The following is a 22,995-nucleotide window of genomic DNA, read 5'->3' as shown; positions in this document are numbered from 1 at the left end:
GAGTTATCATAATAAGTATCTACTGTTTTTCTCTGTCAGGCACCTCCTCTTCTATTACAGAACCCCATGATTCCTTGGGAAACTACCCCAACTCACTTTCAGTCCTCATAGTAGTGGGTGCACCTGTTCAGTTCAGTTCAGTTGCTCAGTCGTATCCAACTCTTTGTGACCCCATGGACTGCAGCACGCCAGGCTTCCCTGTCCCATCATCAACTTCCGGAGCTTGCTCAAACTCATGTCCATTGAATCAGTGATGCCATCCAACCATCTCATCTCTGTCGTCCCCTTCTCCCCTACCTTCAATCTCTCCCAGCATCAGGGTCTTTTCCAATGAGTCAGTTCTTCACATCACGTGGCCAAAGTATTGGAGTTTCAGCTTCAGTATCTGTCCTTCCAATGAATATTCAGAACTGATTTCCTTTACCATTGACTTGTTGGATCTCCTTGTAGTCTAAGGGACTCTCAAGAGTCTTCTCCAACACCACAGTTCAAAAGCGTCAATTCTTCGGTGCTCAGCTTTCTTTATAGTCCAACTCTCACATCTATACATGACTACTGGGAAAACCATAACTTTGACTAGATGGAACTTTGTTGGTAAAGTAATGTCTTTGCTTCTTAATATGCCATCTAGGTTTGTCATCAGAGAAGGCAATGGCACCCCATTCCAGTACTCTTGCCTGGAATATCCTATGGACGGAGGAGCCTGGTGGGCTGCAGTCCGTGGGGTTGCTAGGAGTTGGACATGACTGAGCGACTTCACTTTCACTTTTCACTTTCATGCATTGGAGAAGGAAATGGCAAACCACTCCAGTGTTCTTGCCTGGAAAAACCCAGGGACGGGGGAGCCTGGTGGGCTGCTGTCTATGGAGTCGCATAGAGTCGGACACGACTGAAGCGACTTAGCAGCAGCAGCAGGTTGGTCATAGCTTTTCTTCCAAAGAGCAAGCGTCTTTTAATTTCATGGCTGCAGTCACCATCTGCAGTTATTCTGGAGCCGAAGAAAATATTAATTCTGTCCCTGTTTCCATTGTTTACCCATCTATTTGCCTTGAGGTGATGGCGTCGGAAGACATGATCTTTGTTTTTTGAATGTTGAGTTTTAAGCCAACTTCTTCACTCTCCTCTTTCACTTTCATCAAGAGACTCTTTAGTTCCTCTTCGCTTTCTGCCATAAGAGTGGTGTCATCTGCATATCTGATGTTACTGATATTTCCCCTGGCAATCTTGATTCCAGCTTGTGCTTCATCCAGTTTGGCATTTTGCATGATGTACTCTGCATGTAAGTTAAATAAACAGGGTGACAATATACAACCTTGATGTACTCCTTTCCCAGTTTGGAACCAGTCTATTGTTCCATGTCCGGTTTTAACTGTTGCTTCTTGACCTGTATACAGATTTCTCAGGAAGCAGGTAAGGTGGGTGCACCTGACCCTGCTCCAAATTCTAAGAATGATCATGTGCTTCACCAGCTTCAGTTAATCAAAGTAAGTGGCCACTTTTGTGCCTACAGATTAGAGTGATTGGCTCAAAGATGAGAAAAGGAAGAAAGTTAACCCAGCCAGCATATATATCCCAGAACTTGTGTGAGAGTTTACAACAAAAGAAGCTCTTCTTGAAACTATGGCACTATAAGCATAAAGCCTTCCCTGGTAGCTCAGACAGTAAAGGATCTGCCTGCGATATGGGAGACCTGGGTTTGATGCCAGGGTTGGGAAGATCCCCTAGAGAAGGGAATGGCTACCCACTCCACTGTTATTGCCTGGAGAATTCCACGGACAGAGGAGCCTGGCGGGGTACAGTTGATGGGATCACAAAGAGTCGGACATGACTGAGTGACTAACACACACACACACAAGCGTGAAACCACTGGGGACACCAGACAAGCCACACCTGATCCATGATGAACCAAGCCAGGAGATGGAGAAAGACAGCTTTCTGCAACATGTTTTTGAGCACCTGAGTTCAGCCATGCTAGAAGTTAGATCTATTCATGGACCTCAAGTATTTTTGTTGTTGTTCACTTGCTAAGTCAACAAGAGCTAATAAGTCCCCCTCCTCTTTTTTTTTTTTTTTTTTGTTTGGTTGGTCTAATCCTGTTTGAATTGGCCTAACTATAATGTGTGATGAAAGAATACTCTCAGGTACCAACTGTAACAGGAAAGAGGCTGTGCAAGTGGAAAAAAAAATGTATCGCGGTAGGGTTGAGCTCTATATTTAGTAACTGTACATTGCAAGTTTTATCTTTTTTGACCATGTGCTCTATGGAGATAAAAAAAACTAAGGCTTATGGTCCCACTTAGTAAGTGAAAGAGTCATGACTTAAACTCAGGTCTTCGGACTCCAAATTTTATCCCCTTTATAAGACTGTGCCACAAAACTATCATAAGTGACTGCATAGTATAAAGCAATATATGTGCATTTTATACACACTTTACCTAGCTCCTCTGAACTTTGGGGCTTCCCTTGTGGTTCAGCTGGTAAAGAATCCACCTGCAAGTAAGAGACATGGGTTCAATCCCTGGGTTGGGAAGATCCTCTGGAGAAGGGAAAGGCTACCCACTCCAGTATTCTGGCCTGGAGGATTCCATGGGCTGTATGGATTCCATGGGGGATTTCCATGGGGTCATAAAGAGCCAAACACAACTGAGCGACTTTCACTTTCACTTTCTTTCTGAACTTAAAGATAGCAGTACATGAGCAAATTAACTGCCTAAATATCTTCCATCTGACCCTTTCATCATTACTATCACTGGTTATGTTTAGCTTTCACCCTTCAACACCCACACTCAAAAAAAATTTTTTTCCCTACATTTTTCTCTATTAATACAGTTTTGTCTTTCACATTTATGTTCTTCAATCATATGTAAATTTGTACATAATATTAGGAAGGGGTCTAGTTTTATTGTCTCCATATGGCAATCCAGCTTCCCATTTATCTATTTTGGTGCCAACAATATGCAGTATTTTTTACTATATTTTTGTAATATGCCCTAATATCTGATGAGGCAAAACATGCTTTTTATTCTACTTTTCCAAGGTTAACTTAGCTATTTACAGACTTTTACTCCTCTCTATGAGTTTGTCAAGCCCCTTAAATTTTTCACCAAAATTTTGATTGGGCTTATATCAAATTTATAGATTAATTTGAGAAAATTTATCTTTGTAGTGCTAAGTTATCTCACCCCAAAGCATGGGCTGTCCTCTCATTTGTTCAGATAATGCTTTATGCTCTCTATTACAGTTTTACGTTTTCCTTTGTACATGTATTACTACTTTAAATGGTGTCTTTTCTTAAATTCCACTTTCCAGTTCATTATTGCCAATGGGGAGAAAAGCACTTTATTTGTGTGAACACCGTGCTGGTATCAAAACTAGTATTCAACTTTCTTATTAGTTCTAATAAGTTTGTGATTTGACTTTTTGGTAGTTTTCTATAGATGATCATATTATCTGGAAAAATCGCACTATAATCTTTTCTCTTATATCCCTTCAGATTTCAGAAATTTCCTAATAGCACTGGCCAAGACCAGTGATTATGTAGTAAATAATACCAGTAACATTGTACATTCTTTTCCTGATCTCAAAGGAATACATTTAGGATTTCTCCATTTGCTTTCATGTGCACTGCTGAGAATATAATACCCATTAATTATACCTTAAAACTTGGATAGAAATTGTTTGCATAATCATCTAGGCCTGGAGGGGTTTTTATTTTGTTTAATCTTTATTAGTCTGTTCAAGTTCTTTCTCCTTGCAATATTTTTGTTGTTTTGTGTTTCTTCTCTAGGTTTTGTTCATTTAATTTTGGCTTTCAGTTTTATTTACACACAAATATTCATAATTCTGTTTTGCACAGTTTTAATTTCTGTTGAGACTGTGATTAATTTCCCTTTTTCATATTGTTATTTCATTTGTGTTTTCTCTCCTCTTTTCATCAATCTTGCCGTGGATTTGCCTTTCTTATCTATTATTTCATTACTATTTTCTATCTTTTAAAAATATTGCTGCTTTTATTTCTTCCTTTTATTTAGGACTCCAAAATCACTGCAGATGGTGACTGCAGCCTTGATATTAAATGACGCTTGCTCCTTGGAAAAAAAGTTATAACCAACATAGATAGCATATTAAAAAGCAGAAAAAAATAAATAAATAAATAAATAAAATTTAAAAAAAAAGCAGAGACATTACTTTGCCAGCAAAGGTCTGTCAAGTCAAAGCTATAGTTTTTCCAGTAGTCATGTGATGTGAGAGTTGGACCATAAAGAAGGTTGAGGGCCAAAGAACTGATGCTTTTGAACTGTGGTGTTGGAGAAGACTCTGAGAGTCCTTTGGACAGAAAGGAGATCAAACCAGTCAGTCCTAAAGGAAATCAGTGCTGAATATTCATTGGAAGGACTGATACTGAAGCTGAAACTCCAATACTTTGGCTACCGATGTGAAGAAATGACTCATTGGAAAAGACCCTGATGCTGGCAGAGATTGAAGGCAGGAGGAGAAGGGGACGACAGAGGATGAGATGGTTGGATTGCATCAACAATTCAATGGACATGAGTTTGAGCAAGCTCTGGGAGTTGATGATGGACAGGGAAGCCTGGCGTGCTGCAGTCCATGGGGTCGCAAAGAGTCAGACACGATTGATCGACTGAACTGAACTGATGTTTGGTTTTCCTTTCTTCTTGTTTCTTTGGATATTTCTTTTATTCCAGTAGCATAGTTAAGTGCTTGACTGCTTTGTTTTCAAACTACCTTGTTTCTTAATAAATAGATGTATTATAGGTATTGGTTTTCATTGCTATTTATAAGTATCCATTTACTCTGCACTTTCCTCTTATCTTTTTTCTTCTTGCACTTTTCTTTTTATTATGTATTTATTTATTTTTGGCTGCACTGGGTCTTCATTGCTTTTTGAGGTCTTTCTAGAGTTGCAGTGAGCAGGAGCCACGCTTCACTGCAGTGCATGAGCTTCTCATTGCGATGGCTTCTCTGGTGGAGCACAGGCATGGGCTAGAGTTGCACAGTATGGGCTCAGTAGCTGTGGCACCCAGACTTAGCTGCTCTGAGGCATGTGGGATCCTGGACCAGGGTTGGCACCTGTGTCCCTGCATTGATAGGCAGATTCCTATGCACTGCGCCACCAGGGAAGTCCTGCACTTTCCTTTTCAACTTGAAGGTTATTCAGTGATACATACCTTAATTTTTGAATAGATGGAATTGTATCTATCCTTTGGTAATTAAATTTTAGCTTCATTGCAGTGGGTAAGGGCCAGAAATGACCCTAGTGGATGGCGGCAAAGGGAGATCTTCCCAGGAGGCTTACCTGCTGTCCTGGCTTCAACAGTGTTCTCCAAATGCATGTCTCTCCGGGACCTGGGTGTGTGGCTCTATTTGGAAATGGCATCTTTGCAAATGCAGCTAAGAAGGTCATATTGGATTAAGGTAGGTCCTAGCCCGTGATTGGTGTCCTTATAGGAGGGAAACTTGGGCACAGTACAAAGGGAAAACACTTTGTGATGACAGAGGCAGAGATTGGAATGCTACATCTACAAGTTGAGGAACACCGAGGAGCGCCAGCAGCAAGGGAGAGGCGAGAAATAAGCCTGCCCTGCTGGCTCAGTGGTGAAGAACCCGCTGGCCAATGCAGGATGTGCGGTTCCTTCCCTGAGTCGGGAAGATCGCTGGGAGGAGGAAGTGGCAACCCATCCGGTATTCTTGCCTGGGAAACCCATGGATAGAGGAGCCTTTTGGGCACAGTCCATGGGGGCGCAAAAGAGTCAGACACACCTGAGTGGCTAAACAACAGAGCTTTCAGAGGGAGAGCCCTGCTGACACTTTGATTTCAGACTCCTCGCCTCCAGAACTATGAGACAACTTCTATTGTTCTAAGGCACCTAATTTATAGTGATCTGTTTTGGCAGTCCTAGGAAACCAATATATCTACTTTATTTGATGGGAGAAGGCAGATGTATGATGTACACTAATTCTTGTGTTGTTGCTAACAGTTTGGCTGGATGGTTAGGGAAGCAAGCCGATTGAAAAGTGGGTGACAGATGTACAGAGAAGAAGAACATTGATGAACTTCTTGGAAAGGACACAAACTGTAAAGATATTTGTGTCTACCTATATGAATGCTCCCCAGAAGGGATTTTCTGCAGAGGAGGCGCTTGATAATCCAGTGGACAAACGACATGCTCTGTGGATGTCAACCTCTTTCAGACACCCAGTGCTTATTCATGGGCCAGTGAACAAAACGGTTCTGTCAGGGTTGGAGCATAGCCATGAACATCACAACACAGACTTCTCCTTACCAAGGCTGATCTATCTGGCTAATGCTATCATCGAGTGCCTTATCTGCCAACAGCAGAGACCAGCACCAGCCCCACACACCCCATACCCCCACCCCACCGCCGATAAGACACCATTGCCCAGGGTGATCAGCAGCCACCTGGCAGCAAGCTGATTACATTGGAACTTTTCCATTGTTGAGAGGGCAGAGAAGTCTTCCTCACTAGAATAGACACATAGTCTGAGTAGAGCTGGCTTCTCTACTTGTAACCATTCTGCCAGGACTTCTTACCAGTAGATTCGCAGAATGCCTTATGCACCATCAGCATTGCTTCTGATCAAGAAATTCATCTCACAGCAGTAGACATGCAGCGGTGAACTTACCAACCTAGACAGCATATTAAAAAGCAGAGACATTATTTTGCCAATAAAGGTCTATCTAGTCAAGGTTATGGTTTTTTCAGTAGTCATGTATGGATGTGAGATTTGGACTATAAAGAAAGCTGAGCACCGAAGAATTGATGCTTTTGAACTGTGGTGTTGGAGAAGACTCTTGAGAGTCCCTCGGACTGCAAGAAGATCCAACCAGTCCATCCTAAAGGAAATCAGTGCTGAATATTCATTGGAAGGACTGATACTGAAGCTGAAATTCCAATACTTTGGCCACCTGATGCAAAGAACTGACTCATTGGAAAAGACCCTGGTGCTGGGAAAGATTGAAGGCGGGGGAAGAACGGGATGACAGAGGATGAGATGGTTGGATGGCATCACCGACTCAATGGAGATGAGTTTGAGTAAACTCCAGGAGTTGCTGATGGACAGGGAGGCCTGGTGTGCTGCAGTCCGTGGGGTTGCAAAGAGTCGGATGTGACTGAGTGACTGAACTGAACTGAGAGAATTTATACCTGTAAATTAACAGATCTTACCATATATGCCATCATTTAGAAGAGGCTGCTCTAGGTTCACAGTGAAATTGCTTACTGGAAACTCAGTTCTGGTGTCACTTGTGAGACAACACCTTTAAAGACAGGATTGTGTCTTGCAAGATGCTGTATACGCTTTGAATCAGAGATCACTCTGTAGCAGTATTGTCTCCACATCCTGGAACACGTGAATTCAGGAATCAGAGGGGGTAAGTGGGAGTGACTTCTCCCACTATTGTATTCAGTGACCCACTCACAAATTTTTGCTTCTCATCCTGACAACTCTGAGATTTGTTGTGTTGAATGTCTTTGTTCTGGCAGGGGTGGGAGGTCAGAGGGAGGCTCAAGAGGAAGGGTTTGTATGTATACTCACAACTGATTCAGGAGACTCAAACTAGTCAATCCTAAATGAAATCAACCCTGAATATTCATTGCAAGGACTGAGGCTGAAGCTGAAACTCCAATACTTTAGCCACCTGATGCAAAGAGCCGACTCATTGGAAAGGACCCTGATGCTGGGAAAGATTGAGGGCAAAAGGAGAAGGGCACAACAGAGGATGAGATGGTTGGGTGGCATCACTGACTCAATGGACATGAGCTTGAGCAAACTCCAGGAGATGGTGAAGGATAGAGAAGTCTGGTGTGCTGCAGTCCATGGGTCTCAAAGAGACCCATGCGACTTAGTGACTGAACAACAACAGTGGCTGATTCACACTGTTGTACCGCAAAAACCAACACAACATTGGAAAGCAATTATACCCTTATTTTAAAAAATTAAGTTACAAAAATGTTTTTAAAAATTAAAAATAAAAGATCTTTGTTCTCAAAGGAGAAATGCTTCCACACAATAGCACATGCACTGAATTGGAAAGTGAGGCTGCCACCTGGCCTCCACCTTGGATTTGTTTTGTCTCCGAGTGACAGGCGGTAAAAAAGGTCTCTGTGCTGCTGCATTGATTGATCCTAACTCCCAAGAGGAAACAGATTGCTGCTAACCACTCAGTATGAACAGGACTATATCCGGAACCCAGGGCATCTCCTGGCACATCTCTTAATATTTCCTTGCTCAATAGTAAGTACGAATTAAGGAAATATAACCAAAAAGAGGCAGGAGTATAAAAAACTGATATGCTTCCAAATGAATTCACTCTGCTAGGAAACTGACCAACTAAGCTTGTTATTGTTGTTCAGTCACTCAGTCATGTCCGACTCTTTGTGACCCCATGGACTGCAGCATGCCAGGCTTCCCTGCCCTTCACCATCTCCCGGAGTTTGCACAAACTCATATCCATTGTGTCGGTGATGCCATCCAATCATCTCATCCTCTGTTGCCCACTTCTCCTCCTGCCTTCAATCTCTCCCAGTATCATGGTCTTATCCAACAAGTCAGTTCTTCCTATCAGGTAGCCAAAGTATTGGAGTTTAAGCTTCATCATCCGTTCTTCCAATAAGTATTCAGGGTTGATTTCCTTTAGGATGGACTGGTTGGATCTCCTTGCTGTTCAAGGGACTCTCAAGAGTCTTCTCCAACACCACAGTTCAAAAACATCAATTCTTCGGTGCTCAGCCTTCTTTATGGTCCAACTTTCACATCCATACATGACTATTGGAAAAACTGTAGCTTTGACTATACGCACCTTTGTTGGCAAAGTGATGTCTCTGCTTTTTAATACGCTGTCTAGGTTGGTCATAACTTTTCTTCCAAGGGGCAGACATCTTTTAATTTCATGGCTGCAGTCACAGTCCTCAGTGATTTTGGAACCCAAGAAAATAAAGTCTCTGACGGTTTCCATTGTTTCCCCATCTATTTGCCATAAAGTGATGGGACCAGATGTCATGATCTTAGTTTTTGAATATTGAGTTTTAAGCCAGCTTTTTCACTCTCCCCTTTCACCTTTATTAAGAGGCTCTTTAGTTCCTCATCACTTTCTACCATTAGGGGTTGCTGATATTTCTCCTGGCAATCTTGATTCCAGCTTGTGAGTCATCCAGGCTGGTATTTTGTATGATGTACTCTGCATATAAGTTAAATAAGCAGAGTGATGATATACAGCCTTGACATACTCCTTTCCCAGTTCTGAACCAGTCTATTGTTCCATGTACGGTTCTATTACTTCTTATCCTGCATACAGGTTTCTTGGGAGACAGATAAGGCGGCCTGGTATTCCCATCTCAGCTGAGAGCAAAGGAAATATGGACTAGGTAATGAAAGAAGGGGGTCATGAATACCATCTATGGCTCATGACCAGCTATAAAAACAAGGATGAGAGAAACTTTGGGCGTTTCCTCTTTGCGTGTTATGTGTGTGTGTGTTTATTTGTTAATGTTAAATATTTTCTTCTTTTTCCTATTCTTTTCCATACAAGTTTCTGGAGGTTAACTTTACAATTGCCTTTAGTATTTAGGTAATATTGGGTCAGCAAAGAAAAGGTCCATTTGGGTTTTTCATTGGGATGTTATGGAAAAACTCTTTATGAATTTTTGGCCAACCCAATAGAATATTTATTAGGATTGTGACTGATTTTGAGGTAGTGTTAAAATACAATTTTTAATTTTTGAAATTGTGGTAAAATATGCATAACACAGAATTCATCATTTTAACTATTTTAAAGGGTACAGTTCAGTGACATCAAACACATTCACATTTTTTTTGTGCAACCCTCACCACCATCGATCTTGAGGACTTTTTTCATCTCCAACTGACACTTGGTACCCATTCAATAATAACTCTCCATGCCCTCCTTCCCCCAGCCATGGCAACCACTATGCTACTTTCTATCTCTATGAGCTTGACTGCTTAAGATACAATTTTTTTGAAAGTTAAGATTATAACTCTCATACAAATATAAAAAGATTATGTGTCAGAGGTTTTACTTACCTCATTAATTAAGGAGGAAACCAGTAAGATGTTACAGTTAGATCACAGAAGAACTCAACAAAGCACACAGATAGGCAACTAAGAATGCCAAAAGATACAAAATGTACAAAATGTACAAAAGATACAAAATTACAAAAAGATACAAAGTGGTGTAACCACAGGAAAACAATCAATTGCATTTCACTGGACACAATTCTATTTCCATTTCTAAAGTTGTTTGCATTATTATTCATTTTCTACAACTTACATAATATGTGAAACAGTCCAAAAACAATGGAAGGAAAAGAATGTTGTTGCTGTTTAGTTGCCAAGTCATGTCCAAGTCTTTTGTAACCCCATGGACTGTATGTAGCCTGCCAGGCTCCTCTGTCTGTGAGATTTCCCAGGCAGGAATACTGGGATGGTTGCCATTCCCTTCTCCAGGGGATCTTCCCAACCCAGGGATCAAACCCATGTCTTCTGCATTGGCAGGCAGATTCTTTAGCACTTAGCCATCAGGGAAGCCCCCTTAAGGAAAAGGTAAGGAGGAAGAATATTCAGTAACTACACACATAAACGTGAATGAATATTAACAATATAGCACTGAGTGGGGAAAAAATGGAGGAGGAGTGTGCCAGGTATTTATGTCTTATTTGCCAACTCCGTGCCTCCTGGAGATGGACACGCTGTGGACATTGGGATTTGCCAGCTGGTACAGTGTTAGGCCTTATCAACAGGGGGCGCTGGAGAGGCACCGCGAGGCCCCGCAGAGGAGCTGGCTGCCCTTTCTGGATCTTCCGGTTTCTGTACGGCTCCTCCGGAGACCCAGCGGCGCTCACTCTGCAGCAGATCTCACTGCAACCTCGCCCTCTCCAAGGAGGCCTAAATCACTGCTGGGGACAGGGCCTGCTCAGAGTTTGTTCTCCCTCAACCTCAGAGCTAGTAGTGTGGCTTGAGTTTTCCATTCCACAGTTGTCTTTTCCCTTTCTCAATAGTCTTACTAACTTTGTTAAAAGCTGAACCACCTTCCCTGAGTTCCTAACTGATACATCAAATGTTCCCTGATAAATCATTAGTGTGGTTTCTGTGTCCTGACCGATACAGCCATAACCATAGTTATTTTCTCCCTACTTATTTCTTAAATGCATCACATCTATATAATTACCCTAACAAAAGAAGCATATATTAGTATGCCCTCCTGTCCCTTTCATTTTCTCCCAAAGCATCTACCGTATTAATAATATCCAGGATTTTAGTTTTGCATTGTAGTGGATGTATTTTTTCTCTTTTCTTTGGCCCTCGTTGCTTTGTCTTTTTTAAGGTGACAAGAGGCTTTACTAAAGTATACAACAGTCTTTTAAAAAAATTGTTTATTTTTGGTTGCGCTGTGACTTTGTTGGTGTTCGCAGGCTTTCTCTAGATGCAGTGAGTGGGGACTACTTTTCCTTGCTGCGCACTGGCTTCTCATTGCAGTGGCTTTCTAGTCGTGGACCACAGAGCTGTGGGCTTCAATAGCTGTGGTCCACGGGCGTAGCTGCTCCACAGCTATCTTCCTGGACCAGGGATTAAACCCATGTGCCCTGCATTGGCAGGTGAATTCTTATCCACTGTACCACCAGGGGAGTCCTATAATACTCTTAATACTCTTACTTCTGATATCTCTTTTTAATTCATTAATTTAGGCTGCACCATTTGGATTGTGGGATGTTAGTTCTTCAGCCCAGCATTGAACCCAGGTGCTTGGCAGTGAGAACTCAGAGCCCTTACCACTGAGCCACCAAGGAATTCCACTGATATCTCATAAAACACACCAGTTTTCTTTTTTTCCTTCTCATTTCTGTACTTCCTCAAGTATATTTTCAATGTGGATCTTTGTGTGGCATATTTTCTGAGAACTTGTTTGCCTGAGGCTGATATCACTTTTCCTATGCTTTCATTTTTGAATGACACTTTGGCTGAATACAAGACTCCAAGCTCACAGTTTTTTCAGTACTTGGTATATATTACTTCTTTGTCTTCCTGCAGCCACTGTGCTGTTGAGAGGTCTAATGTCAATATGACTCTTGTTCCTTTGTAGATCACATGTCCTCTCTTTCTAGAGAGTTTCAGGGTTTTCTCATTATGTCTAGGTCTGGTTTTTTCCTTATATCCTCTCTTTGGCATTTTATGAGCTGAAAGCATTCATCTTTTCATTAGTTATGAGAAATTTAACTTTTTTTTGCTTCAAATATATCTCCTCTTCCTTGTTTTTTTTCCTTCATTTTGTCATTTGAAACTCCTCTTACATAGATGCTGGCACTTTGTACTTCTTTTCTTCACATCTCTTTTCTATGTTTTATTTTTTATCACTTCCTGCTAACTTTTCCATTTGTGAGTTTCTAGAAGAAGCCTGCAAACTGCAGTCCATGAGCCAAATTCAGTTTACCATGTGCTTCTTTGTAAATAAAGTTTTATTGGAACAGCCAGACTCACTCATTTATGTACATTTATGTACTATCTTTTGTGCTACAATGGCAGAATTAAGTAGTTGCAGTGGAGGCCACACGACCAACAAAGCTTAAAATATTTACCACCTGGCTCCTTACAGAAAACATTTGGCAACACATAATCTAGAGGGCAGGAATAATTTTGTTCTTTCTGTCCTGAAGACCTAAATGTTCCTTGCCCAGTTTTTGTAAATGATTGAATAGATGAATAACCTTTGAAAGGCAGATGATTATTTCAAAAGGTGGGACAGAAAGATTATTTTCAAAAGGTAGAAGCTGAGCATTCTAGCTAAAGAGAACAGAAAGAGAATAAGCAAAGAGAAAGAAGTGAAAATCAGGGGTAGATTTTCAGTAGAGAAAATATTTAACACAAACGAAGCCAAAAAGACCGCCTTAAGATTTTATTCCAGGGAGTCTTGAGTCTAGAATGGATGGGGAACTGGTGCTTAATTCTCATTGCAATTGCCAGACCTGTCACATGACCAGAGAGATGCTTACAGAGGACCCATGTAGTGGCACTGTGGATGGCAGATTAGAGAAAGAGGAGAGGTGGAAGACGGCTCAGAGGCTACTGGAGAAGTGAAATGAAAAGAAGCTGCCTCAATCCAGGGATGGTAAGTTTGGAGAGACAAGGCAGCTTCGCAAAAAGCCATCCTTTTCAGAACCACAGGCCTGGTCGACACGGAGTCTCACGATATTCTAACTGAAAATTATTGGGCAAGTTGTTCAGTCCCTCTGAGTTCCTTCATACGTAAAACATGGTGATTGAGTCTGGATGAAACTAGGAAACGAACCCTCCTGCCAGGTGGTAATTCTGTAGAGAGAATTTAATAGGGTAACTAGTTAAAAGGTACAGACTGGAGAGCTAGCTGTTAGACCCAACTAGGGAAGGTGAGACTGCTGAGGGATTCAGCAACTGCAGGAAAGAGCAAAGAGCCACACCCAAGGCTGGGACTGAGCGGGAAGACCTAGCATTGTTGGAGCCCAGGAGGCAGGGTCATTCGTCTGGGCCTGCGGGAGCCGGCGGTAGGGAGGAGGAGCAGCCTCTGGGCAAGAAAGAAGAGCAACACCCTGGAGTCTTCTCTTCCTGCCTCCAGGCTCCTCCCAGTGCCGTCCATTGGTTCGACCCAACTGAAAGTCCGTCTCCCAGCAAGAAGTCTGCAAAAGGGGGATTGCAAGAATCAACCCCCTGTGATTCACAGCCCACTAGAGGAGAAACAGGGGCTGGATGAGGCAAAAGTGCAACTCACCAGCGCACATAGGGTTACTGTGAACACGTCGGTTGAGATTACATCCTGAACTACTACACAGTATGCAATCAGTAAATGGTAAGTGTTACTTTTTTTTATTACCATTATCTCACTTTTCTATCATCATCTTCTACCCTTCTTCCTTTCATTTCAGACGTGTGTTGAAGTATTTCTAGTTTCTACAATTTACCAGGAACTCTGTCAAATCTGGGACTTGTACATGTTTAGCTCCCTCTGCGCACACAGCATGGCATCCTCCCCAGTCACTCACATTCTCCAACTCCCTCTTTCCCTTTATGATCATCCTAGGTTCTACCTCTGCCAGGATGCCTTTCCTGAGTCCACCGGTTTTTGTTAGGTGCCCCTGTCTAGGCTCTGAGAGTGTCCTTCTGCTTGCCTGTCCTATAGCATTGAGCAGTCTCTCTGACAATGATCTATTTATCCTTTTATGGCTCTGTATTAGTTTTCTGTTGCTGCATAATGAATTGTCACAAACCTAGAAGTCTAAAACAACACCCATTTATTACCTTACAGCTTCTGTAAATCAGAAGGCCAGTATACCTGACCTGGGTCACTGCTCACAATCTTATTGGCTGAAGTCAAGATGTTGTCCAGGTGTATCCTCATTTGGGCTTCCAAGGCAGCGGTAGTGGTAAAGAGCTTGTCTTCCAGTGCAGGAGACATTAAGAGACATGGGTTTGATCCCTGAGTCAGGCAGATACCCTGGAGGAGGGCATGGCAACCCTCTTCAGTATTCCTGTCTGGAGAATCTCATGGACAGAGAAGGCTGGCAGTCTATGGTCCATAGGATCACAGAGTTGGACACAGCTGAAGCGACTTTGCATGCATGCACACATCCTCATTTGGAGGCCTAACTAGGGAAAGATCCCTTCCCAAGTTCCTTGGCAGAATTCATTTCCTTGCAGTTGTATGACAGAGTCCTATTTTTTTTTTTTTTTTTTTGCCACCTGGAGGCCAAAGACCACTCTCAGTTCCCAGAGACCTCTCTCAGGTCCTTGTTTTATGGCCTTCTCCACGATATAGCAGGCTTCCCAGGTAAAGAATCTGCCTGCAGTGCAGGAAATCTGGTTTCATTCCCTGGGTTGGGAAGATCCGCTGGAGAAGGAAATGGCAACCCACTCCAGTATTCTTGCCTGGAAAATCCCATAGACAGAGGAGCCTGGTGGGCTGTATAGTTCATTGGGTCACAAAGAGTTGGGCTTGTTCCTTCGAGGCTGAAGAAAAGCATCTGCTACAATTTTGAATCTCTCTGACTTCCTCTCTTGGCCCTTATTTTTTTAAAGAGCTTGCTTGGTTAGATCAGACTTACCCACACTCAAAGAGAAGAAATTAAACAGCAGATACACAACAGGAGAGGGAATCTTCAGAGCCATGTTAGAATTCCACCATGGGGGACTTCCTGGGTGGTCCAGTGGCTAAGACTTACTTAGCGCTCCCAATGCAGAGGGCCCAAGTTTGATCCTTGGTCAGGGAACTAAATTCCACATGTCTCACCAAAAGACCCTGTGTGCAGCAAATAAGACAAGTAAATATTTTTTAAAAAGAATTCTGCCATCTACACTCTTCTTTGAGATGTGAACTCTCCACAAGGATAGTCTCTCATTTGTCTTTGTATCCTTGGGACTGAACAGAATTAGTACCTGACACGTAGCAGTGGTGGTTTATTCACTCAGTCGTGTCCAACTCTTGAGACCCCCATGGACTGTAGCCCACCAGCCTCCTCTGTCTATGGGATTTTCCAGGCAAGAATAATGGAGTGGGTTGCCACTTTCTTCTCCAGAGTATCTTCCCAACCCAGGGATTGAATCCTGATCTCCTGCATGGCAGGCAAACTCTTTTTTTTTTTTAAATAATTTTATTTATTCCCAAAATAATAATAATAATAATAATTTTATTCATTTCTATTTGGCTGAGCTGGGTCTTCGTTGTCTGTGGGCTTTCCCCAGTTGTGGGGGCTGCTCCCCAGCTGTGGCGTTAGGGCTTCTCATGGTGGGGGCTTCTCTTGCGGCCGGTGGGCTCTGGGGCACACGGGCTTCAGCAGTTGTGGCACATGGGCTTCGTTGCTCTGCAGCATGTGGGATCTTCCTGGACCAGGAATCGAACTCATGTCCCCTGCAAGGGCAGGTGGATGCTTAACCACTGGACCGCCAAGGAAGCCCTTCAGGCAGACTCTTTACTCACACTTAGTAGTCATTCAGTAAAAGAATGGAGAAATGAAACAGAAACAGGAAGGGAACTTGCAGGGAAGGGAGATACTTAGAAGGAAAGTTAAATATGGCTTGGTGGGTAATGGACTGTTTTTGGTAACTAATAAGCTTTAATTTTATTAATATAGTAAAGTCAGTTTTCCACAATTTGTATTTGTGTGTGTTTATTTATTTTTAAAGTATAGTTTATTTGTGATGTTGCATTAGTTTCAGGTATACAGCAAAGTGATTCAGTTATATATGTACACATTCTTTTTCAGTTTCTTTTCCATTATAGGTTATTACAAGATATTGAATATATGGTTCCCTGTGCTACTCTTTGTTGTTTATCTATTTTGTATATAGTAATGTATATCTGTTTATCCCAAATTCATAATTTATTCCTCCCTCCCCCCACTTTCCCTTTTGGTAGCCATAAGTTTGTTTTCTATGTCTGTGAGTTTGTTTCTGTTTTATAAATAAGTTCATTTGTTTTTGGATTCTACATGTAAGTGATATCATGTGATGTCATATGACATTTGTCTTTCTCTGTCTGACTTAATACAGTCATCTCTAGGCCCATCCATACTGCTGTAAAGGGCGTTATTTCGTTCTTTTTCATGACTGAGTAATATTCCGTTGTGTATGTATGTAGCAAATCCTCTTTATCCATTCCTCTATGGACATTTAAGTTGTTTCCACATCTTGGCTATTGTACATAGTGCTGCTTCGGGGCACATGGGGTACATGTAAACTTTTAAATTAGAGTTTTCCTCTTTTTCAGATATGTGCCCAGGAGTGGGATTGCTGGATCATATGGCAACTTGATTTTTAATTTTTAAAGGAAGCTCCATACAGTTCTCCATGTTGGTTGCACCAATTTTCCTTCCCACCAACAGTGCAGGAGGGTTCCCTTGGAAATGGACATTTGAACCTGGGTCTTTAAAGGTACCAGCAACCAAAGCTGGAAACCACATGGAGAAATTAAGCTGGGTGGGTTGTAGAATGAATGGACAGAGTGAAAAATAATGAGCTTCATACTAGGTATGCTGAATATGTTTTGTCTGTGGGACTACCCTGGAGAAGTTTCCTGTGAACAAATGAGAGTGACAGTTTGAAACTCGGATGAGAGAGATGGGTTGTGGTGAACTGTGTGGTTAACATTGTACCATAGTCTCCAGGACCCTTTTACCCCCAATCTTGTACCACTGGGAGCTCACCACCCATTGGTGCCTCAGCATAACTTGGCTCTTGTGTTCTGGTCCTGTCTGTTATTTCTTTCCCCTTTTCATTTTCCAAATATTTGATTTTCCCATCATCTCTCAGCTTACTTATCCTATTCCTATTTAACCTCCAGATGTAACTGTCAGAATGAAAACCCATTGCCAACTCCCTCAAGCTTGCTAACATAGATTTAACTGCAGTAGACATTGGTTGGGACGTTTATATTAAAGGAAATCAACCCTGAATATTCATTGGAAGGACTGATCCTGAAGCGGAAACTCCAATACTCTGGCCACCTGACGCAAAGAACCAATTCATTGGAAAAGACCCTGATGCTGGGAAAGATTGAGGGCAGGAGGAGAAGAGGGAAATGGGATGAAATGGTTGGATGGTATCACTGACTCAATGGACATGAGTTGAGCAAACTCTGGGAGATGATGAAGGACAGGGAAATTTGCGTGCTATAGTCCATGGGGTCACAAAGAGTTGGACACAACCTAATGACTGGACAACAACAACAGAGAATATAACCTTGAGCCATAGAAAAGCTGGGTTCAAACACTGTCTCTGTTATTTGAACTGTAGAATCATGATAGAGATGAATAATCTCTCTGAGTTTATTCTTTCTTTAAACAGGAACTAGAGCTATACACATATTTTCAGGGGTTTTAAAAAAAAACCTTGTATGAAATACATTGACTTCCCTGGTGGCTCAGATGGTAAAGCGTCTGCCTACAATGCGGGACACCCAGGTTCAATTCCTGGGTTGGGAAGATCTCCTGGAGAAGGAAATGGCAACCCACTCCAGTATTCTTGCCTGGAAAAGCCCATGGATGGAGGAGCCTGTTAGGCTACAGTCCATGGGATTGCTAAGAGTCAGACACAACTGAGCGACTTCACTTTCACATGTATGAAATGTTTAGTAAACTGTAGGTATTCTTAAATACCTACATTTTTTATTGAGGAAAAATATGAATTTGTGCTTATATTCTTTTGCTCTAGATTCACTACCATTTTCCAAATTACAATTTTAGATACTAAGTTGATTAACAGTAGTATCATATAACTCAAAAATATTCATAATCTCTTTGGGATTGGGAAATAGTGTGTAGTAGCAATAAATAAAAACTTACACATAATATAAAACTCATATTGTACTTGTTAGGAAAAAAATGAGGTCAGAAAAAAAATAAAAGTAAGGTCAGGTCACTGAGAACTATGTTTTATGCAAAGTGTTCATGATACAATGCAGTTACTTTAATTATAATGGTTGTACACTTCTTGCAGCAAAAGATAGCAGGTTTACATTTGCATATCTGCCTCCCAAGTAGATATGTAAAAACTGAGAATTTCTGGGTCTGCCTATAATCTATGCTCAGCTCTCAGTACACTTTCTCCCGTGGCCTCAGGGATTAGGACTACAGCCTTACTGTCTCCTATTCATCTTCATTTTCATCTGGCAGCCACAGTAGTTTTTCTAAAATGCAACTTGATCAAATCAACCTCCACTTAGGATGAAAGGAGTGCTCCCTAGGTTGGCACGTAGGGCCCTTCACCACCAGCTTGCCTTTGATTTTTCCGATCTTCTCATCACTGCCGTCTTAATCTTTGCTGGAGGTCCTACTTCCCTTCTTTCTTTTGTATTGTTTTTTTTGGAAACTGGCTCTATCTCCCCTGCCCTTTTGCCTGGTTTAGGCCAGTCCTTCTTCCTTCCCCTCACTGTCCTCCGCTCCCCATCTACACCACCTTCCCCCATTTGGGTTGAAGTTTTCAACCCAGTGTATGCTTATAACCAAGTGTATGCTTGGTTAGGATTTATCTGCCAGTTTGGTTAGGACTTTCTTGCACGTTGAAGTAATTCATTCCCTTTGAAATATACATGCAGTAATTTTGGAGTAACGTCATTTAAACTGCTGGTTTACGAGACTCAGGTCTTGCTGACTACAGAGTTTAGGAATATTCCAGGCTGCCCAAGCAAACAGCTGTCAGTGTTGTGATACACATTTCCCTTCAGTCTCAATCTCAACATGTATTCCCACCCTGCCTTGTACAGTTCAGGAACTCTGAGAATACAGCCTATGAACTTCTCTGGGTCCCTGGAGATTCATTTGTTTGCTAAATTTAAGTAGAATCATGGCTGAAAATTTTCAGGTAAAACCCCAGGAGTCTTTACACAAAGAGGCAGCTGAAAAAGTTCCATAGTTGTATTAAAAAGGGCAAAAAAAAAAAAAAAAAGGGCAAAAATTTTTTTTCAGTTCTATTGTAAAAAAGATCACTTATGTCAGAGACATGCTTCACCTTGGCAGAAACATGATCAGAAATAAAGTGACTAGGTTGTAAAGATGAGGAAAGTGCTAGAATTTCAGCCAGTGAACTAAAAATGTAACTGAAGAATTCCTATAATGAAGATAGAGGAGAGTGTAGCTAACGAAGTATAATGTCTGCATCTCCCTTGTGTAATCACTTTTCAATTATGTCATGCACTTTTAAAAAATTTAGATATAGCTTCCCTGGTGGCTCAGATGATAAAGAATCTGCTTGCAATGGAACAGACCTGGGTTCAATCCCTGGGTTGGGAAGATCCCCTGCAGGGGGGCATGGCAACCCATTCCAGTATTCTTGCCTGGAGAATCCCATGGACAGAGGAGACTGGTGGGCTACAGTCCATGGGGTTGCACAGAATTGGACACTACTGAATTGACTTAGCATGCACTCAATCACTATTTAAAACAACATGCTTATTAACTGATTATATACATCGTGACCTGGAGAAAAGGCAGAAAAGCAACTTAAAAACTCACTAGAATGACCGCTTTTTCTTTATGGTGACTGCAGTCATGAAATAAAAAGACGATTACTCCTTGAAAGAAAAGTTATGACCAACCTAGATAGCATATTAAAAAGCAGAGACATTACTTTGCCAACAAAGGTCCGTCTAGTTAAGGCTTATGGTTTTTCCAGTAGTCATGTATGGATGTGAGAGTTGGGCTATAAAGAAAGCTGAGCACCGAAGAATTGATGCTTTTGAACTGTGGTGTTGGAGAAGACTCTTGAGAGTCCCTTGGACTGCAAGGAGATCCAACCAGTCAATGGTAAAGGAAATCAGCCCTGAATGTTCATTGGAAGTACTGATGATGAAGCTGAAACTCCAATACTTTGGCCACCTGATGCAAAGAGCTGACTCATTGGGAAAGACCCTGATGCTGGGAAAGATTGAAGGCAGGAGAAGGGGATGACAGAGGATGAGATGGCTGGAAGGCATCACTGACTCTATGGACATGAGTTTGAGTAAACTCCGGGAGTTGGTGATGAACAAGGAGGCCTGGGGTACTGCAGTCCATGGGGTTGCAAAGAGGCGGACATGACTGAGCGACTGAACTGAACTACCTTTCCAGAAATTAATTAATAGAAGCATGCATTGGAATTGTCTATTTACTCACCTGTTTCTGCAAGGCACCAGAAGCTCATTGAAACAGATGCTCTGTGTCATTGATATGGCCCATCCCCTAGCACATTGCCTTAAAAATATTCCTATCAATGTCATGAGCTATCCTCTGAACCAAAGCTACATCATCTTCAACAACAAAAAAGTGTGCAACATTACATCCCTTACCTCCAAAAGCAGTAAAGTCAAATTATCAAACTCTCACTGTCAATGTTATTTACTAAATTGACTACAGATTGAAGGCATTAGGAGACTTTATTGATTTAGAACACAACAAAGGAAAAAGTTTTAGATTGATTTAAAAAAACCCTTCAGATTATAAAGTATGACTAGATTTATTAAAAAGAATCAAATAATCCTATTTGCAACAACATGGATGGACCTAAAGATTGTCACACTGCATCAAATGAGTCAAAAAGAGGAGAAATATTGCATGACGTCCCTTACCCACAGAATCTAAAAAATTATACAAATGAACTTATTTACAAAACAGAAACAGACTCACAGATTTAGAGAATGAATTTATGGTTGCCAGCAGGGGAAAGATGGGGGGACAGGATAGTTAGGGAATTTGGGATGGATAGGTACTCTCTGAGTTTCCCAGATGGCGGTAGTGGTAAAGAATCTGCTTACTAATGCAGGAGATGCAAGAGATGTGGGTTCAATCCCTGGCTCGGGAAAATCCCCTGAAGGAGAACATGGCAACCCACTGCAGTGTTCTTGCCTGGAGAATCCCCATGGACAGAGGAGCTTGGCAGGCTACAGTCCACAGGATCGCAGAGAGTCGGACATGACTGGAGCAACTTAGCAGGCATTCATTCAAGTATGTGCTGCTATATTGATAATGGATAACCAACAAGGACTTACTTTATTGTAGAGGGAATTCTGCTCAATGTTATGCGGCAGGCTAGATGGAAGGGGAGTTTAGGGGAGAATGGATCCAGTATTTGTACGGCTGAGTCCGTTTGCTGTCCACCTGAAACCATTGCAGTGTTGTTCATCAGCTATACTCCAATATAAAAGAGTTTAAAAAATTAAAAAATGATGTATATATTTTATTTATATATAAGCTTATATATACTTTACAATGAAATATATTAATTCCATAACAAAAAGGTTAATATATTCATTATGATTAGGATAGATATCAATCTTTGTTAGAAACATTTAAGGAGCGTGCAAACCGGGCATCTGTCGGGGTGATGACTGTCCCACCTGCCTAGGGAAGACCTCCAAAGCTTTCACCTAGAGGCACAGCGGATCTCATCAGGGGCACCTTAATTATTGTAGCTGTTGAGGTACATCAATATAATTGTGAGAGCATAGGGAGTAGGGAAAAGAGTTATAGTTTGCAAAACAATCCATGGGATCAAGCAGTCAAGAGTTTAATTTGGAAATGTGAATATCTATCGCTTTGGTTTTCAAACACTGTTTTTGTGGACATTGAAGGAATCAGGAGGGGCAGAGCAACAACAACAAATGAAAAAACAGGGCAAGGAAGAGGAGTTATTTTCATACATTATATCAATTTACATTATATTGCATATGAAAAAGGTGATTTTCTTGATCCAAATGATTTCACCCATTGAAACCATTAAGAGGGGACTTCCCTGGTGGTCTGGTGGTTAAGACTTCAGGTTCCAATGCAGAAGGCAGGGTTCAATACCTGGCAGGGAGTTAAGATCCTACATTTCTCATGGCCAAAACAACCAACCATAAAACAGAAGTAATACTGTAACAAATTCAATAACGACTTTAAAAATGGTCCACATTAAAAAAAAAAAATCTGAAAAAAAGTTTAAACCATTAAGACATTGGAAAAATCCTGTTTGGGCCGTTTGATGATATCTTCCTGCATCCTTTTCAGGAAAGACGGTGAGATGCCAGTAACAGCTCTGGAGGACGGTTTCTTTCCTATGTTCAAGAAGGAATTGGGTTACATCTAGACAGTAGCCTTCTTTTGGGTCTGATTGCCAAAGCCCCCAACACCCATTAGAATTTTCTGGGGTTGGGCTGCTGAAGTGCAAGAACTGGGGAGGCTGGATTTGGGAGGCCTGGTTTCTCGTGCCACTTTTTAGCTTGCGGACACTGGGCACACTATTTTTACCTCCTCGGCTTCATTATTTGGGAGAAGGCAGCAATACTGTGTCTGTTTTATGCGGCTGTTACGCCGATGAGCCGGGCTTGTGTGCGAAAAGCCCTTTACAAACCGTTAAACCCTCTCCAGATGTTGGTTATTATCGCCTTTCTAAAGGATAGGAGACTGCAGCAAAGACTCCTTGACACTTTTAGTCAAAACTTGACCCGAAGCTCATTCTCGC

Source organism: Muntiacus reevesi, chromosome 22 (genome assembly GCF_963930625.1).
Source record: "Muntiacus reevesi chromosome 22, mMunRee1.1, whole genome shotgun sequence".
NCBI classification, from domain to species: domain Eukaryota; kingdom Metazoa; phylum Chordata; class Mammalia; order Artiodactyla; family Cervidae; genus Muntiacus; species Muntiacus reevesi.
The sequence above is the reverse complement of the archived record's forward strand: the minus strand, read 5'-3'. Positions refer to the sequence as shown.